This window comes from Nansenia antarctica (assembly GCF_963989245.1).
Source record: "Nansenia antarctica genome assembly, chromosome: 2".
Taxonomy (NCBI): domain Eukaryota; kingdom Metazoa; phylum Chordata; class Actinopteri; order Argentiniformes; family Microstomatidae; genus Nansenia; species Nansenia antarctica.
The window spans coordinates 5,803,783-5,808,173 of NC_137675.1; positions in this window are offsets into that span (position 1 = coordinate 5,803,783).

A 4,391-nucleotide genomic window follows, 5' to 3' on the forward strand; every position below is an offset into this window, starting at 1 on the left:
GTTGATTTCATTGAGTATGCCATAGTATTTTTGCGCACAACAGTGACTGAAATTCACTTTCTCTCCAGCAGGGGGCTTCAGCAGCACTGGGAGCGACCATCCCTCTCACATCTACAGCAGTCACAGAACAGCAAAAAGAAAGAAAAAAGGACCGTTTTCATTGCCTCTAGGACTAGGTACTTCTACTACTGCTACTTCTCTTTCAGCCAGTTGCTGAGACAAACTAGCCCGTTTACATTTTCAGAGCTCAAGGCTGCCCTCTTTTTTTGCACTATGTTGCCTTCAAGGGAGAAAGGTCTCTCACAAGGGACAGAAGTGGCAGGGCTGGGCAAATACAAAATAAAATAAAAATTAATAATAATGCTATTAAAATGCGTTAAAAAAGTGAACACTTTATTTTTGCTGTAATTAATTAATCGAAATGAACGCGTTAATGTCCCAGCCCTAATAAAAACATATATATAACATATATCGTGAGAACAGCACAGAAGATCACCGGCGCCCCCTCCCCTCTCTGGAAGAGCTGTACAACACACGCTGTCTCAGGAAGGCCTCCAAGATCTCCAGGGACCCGACCCACCCTGGGCACGTACACTTTATCAGGCTGCCCTCGAAAAGGAGGTACAGGACCCTGGCCGCTAAGACAAACAGACTGAAGAACTGCTTCTACCACAGGGCCGTCAAGGCCCTGAACACAGCAAAGGCCTAAGTTCTGGGCCCAGGACAGTCTGGACGGATTGTATGGCAGCTAGTGCTGAGGCACAAACATGTACATTTCAAGCCTGCAAACTGGGACACTTTAAATAACGTGAAAAAATACTTTTGTGCAATATGACAACCCTAGTTGACTATCTGTGCAGTATAGTACAGTGGATTGTGTACATAGCCTTTATTTATGTAAACCAGCTCCTTACCTTCTTGTGATTTTATTCTTTTTCTAAAAGTTTTTTATTTTATTTTATTTTTTTCCCTTTCCTAACACCAGGGGAGCCACCCCTCCTAAATTTCGTTGTTTGGTACCTGTACTGTAGCAATGACAATAAAGTCCATTCATTCATTCATTCATAGTGAATATAAAAACATATACAAGCATAACATGAATATAAAAGCAGGGGAAGTAGATAAAACAGTAAAACATTTAATAACACAGTCTTAATCCCCCCACACAAGTGAGGTTCTATCCCCTAAACCGAAATATACAGTAGGTTCCACTGCCTTGATCAAATACTTAAGGACTTTGTACCACTGAGTCCCTTGCCTTGAAAATATTTCAGTCCCTTGCCTTGACAATATTTAAGACTTCACTTGCCTTGAACATATTTAAGACTTGGCAGACATATTTAAGACTTGACTTTATGAATTTATTTAAGACTTAACATTAAACCTCGCAGGTTGGTGAGAAAATATAACATTTATCCTTTTTGTCTTCAACTGCCCTAAGCAGTAGTAGGCTTTCAGTATTTCTTGAAAATGTAAACATACAAGACCAGTGCCCCGTTTGCCAGCTAAATCACAGGTGCTGCTACTAGTGAGGTAAATGTCACCTGTAACTTCCGCCTCCTACGACGTGGACAAGGGGTTGGATTTTAGGAGGCAAAGTCTATTAGGCATATATTCACAAAAACATACAATATTACAATATACAATTACCTACATATATTTACAAAAACATACAATATTACAATATATAATATTACAATATTACAATACACGCCATATACGCCAAACCGGTCATGCTGGATGATGTTGTAGGTAGCATAACGTTCGCCACAGCGTCTCTAGACTCTTTCATGTCTGTCACATGTGCTCAGCATGAACCTGCTCTTTTCTGTGAAGAGAACGGGGAGCCAATGACGAACCTGCAAATCCTGGTGTTCTCTGGCAAATGGCAATTGAGCTGCACGATTGTCTTAGGGCCTTTACTGTTCCCTCTATACCAAGTCTCTTGGCTCGGTAATCTCCTCACATGGGTTCTCCTACCACAGCTAGGCAGGCGACAATCAACTCTTCCTGTCGTTCCCCCCACCTCTGACCTACATGTGGCAACACGTGTCTGCGTTTCTCGCTGACATCTCTGCATGGATGTCAGCCCACCACCTCAAGATCAACCTTAAACAAGACTGATCGACTCTTCCTCCCTGGGAAAGCCTGCCTTCTCCAAGACCTCTCCATCACAGTTAAGAACTCTACTGTAACCTCCTCCCAGACAGCCAAGAACGTTGGAGTGATCCTGGACAACTGCCTATCCTGTGCGGAAAACATCGCTGCGACAGCACGCTCCTGCAGATTCTTTCTCTACAACATCAGAAGGATACGTCTGTCCCTCACCATAGAAGCAGCTCAACTCTTGGTCCAGTCACTGGTCATCTCCCGCCTTGACTTCTGCAACGCACTCCTGGCCGGGCTCCCTGCCTCCGCCATCAGATCTCTGCAGCTCATCCAGAATGCTGCTGCCCGTCTGGTATTCAACCTCCCCAAATTCTCTCACGTTACGCCCCTCCTTCACTGGCTCCCGATAGCAGCTCGTATCAGATTCAAGACCCTGGTGCTCGCTTACTAGGCGGCAAAAGGGACAACCCCTGCCTAACCTGCAAGCAATGGTTACCCTCCAAACTTCAGCCTGTTCACTCAGCTGCTCCACCTCTGCTGGCCAACTGGCCCCACCACCTCTATGCCAACGTGGCAGTCACACTGCCCGGGCACGTCTCTTCACTATACTGGCTCCCCTGCTGGTGGAACGAGTTTCCCACGGCTGTCAGAACTGCAGAATCACTCCCCATCTTCCCTTGGAGAATGAAGACCTCCATCTCTTCAGGTTACACCTTAACTGCTCCTCCTGACACATCTTCTTCCCTCCTGTACTGTGTCTCCAGAGACACCTGCTCCCCCCCCTATACTATTTCTCCTGAGACATCTACTACCCCATTGTACTGTTTCTCTAGTGTCTATTAATCTTCCTTCATCACAGGGCATCGTGACAGATATAGGTGGAATGAAAAGAAGCCTTGATTCCCTTCAGACAATGGTTCAACAGCTCTGAGGTAGAATTACTGAGGCTGAAACTCGTAGCTCCACTCTGGAAGATGAATGCAACACAAGGGAAGTAACGGTAACTCAAATCAAATCAATCAAATCACATTTGATTTGTATAGCGCAAATCTCAACTCGTGAAAGATCAACGCTAGGAAAGAGTGACATATATGGAGGATGCGCGACACCGTAACAATGTTCGTATAGTTGGAGTGTTGGAAAACTCAGAGAAGAGGACATGGATGCATTCGTGCGTACACTGTTGTGGTGGCGTACACTGTCGGGACTAGGCTTGGATGTGGACACACCCTAATCCACCCAGCAGTGTCAGCAGTGTCCACCCTAACCCACCCTCCTCCTACAGCAGTCTCCGCCCTAACCCACCCTCCTACAGCAGTCTCCGCCCTAACCCAGCCTCCTACAGCAGTGTCCACCCTAACCCACCCTCCTCCTACAGCAGTGTCCACCCTAACCCACCCTCCTCCTACAGCAGTGTCCACCCTAACCCAGCCTCCTACAGCAGTGTCCACCCTAACCCACCCTCCTACAGAGCAGTCTCCACCCTAACCCACCCTCCTACAGCAGTCTCCACCCTAACCCACCCTCCTACAGCAGTGTCCACCCTAACCCACCCTCCTACAGCAGTCTCCACCCTAACCCACCCTCCTACAGCAGTGTCCACCCTAACCCAGCCTCCTACAGCAGTCTCCACCCTAACCCAGCCTCCTACAGCAGTGTCCACCCTAACCCACCCTCCTACAGCAGTGTCCACCCTAACCCACCCTCCTACAGCAGTCTCCGCCCTAACCCACCCTCCTACAGCAGTCTCCGCCCTAACCCACCCTCCTACAGCAGTGTCCACCCTAACCCAGCCTCCTACAGCAGTGTCCACCCTAACCCAGCCTCCTACAGCAGTCTCCACCCTAACCCACCCTCCTACAGCAGTGTCCACCCTAACCCACCCTCCTACAGCAGTGTCCACCCTAACCCACCCTCCTACAGCAGTGTCCACCCTAACCCAGCCTCCTACAGCAGTGTCCACCCTAACCCAGCCTCCTACAGCAGTCTCCACCCTAACCCCCACCCTCCTACAGCAGTGTCCACCCTAACCCACCCTCCTACAGCAGTCTCCACCCTAACCCACCCTCCTACAGCAGTGTCCACCCTAACCCACCCTCCTCCTACAGCAGTGTCCACCCTAACCCAGCCTCCTACAGCAGTCTCCACCCTAACCCACCCTCCTACAGCAGTGTCCACCCTAACCCACCCACCTCCTACAGCAGTCTCCACCCTAACCCAGCCTCCTACAGCAGTGTCCACCCTAACCCAGCCTCCTACAGCAGTCTCCACCCTAACCCACC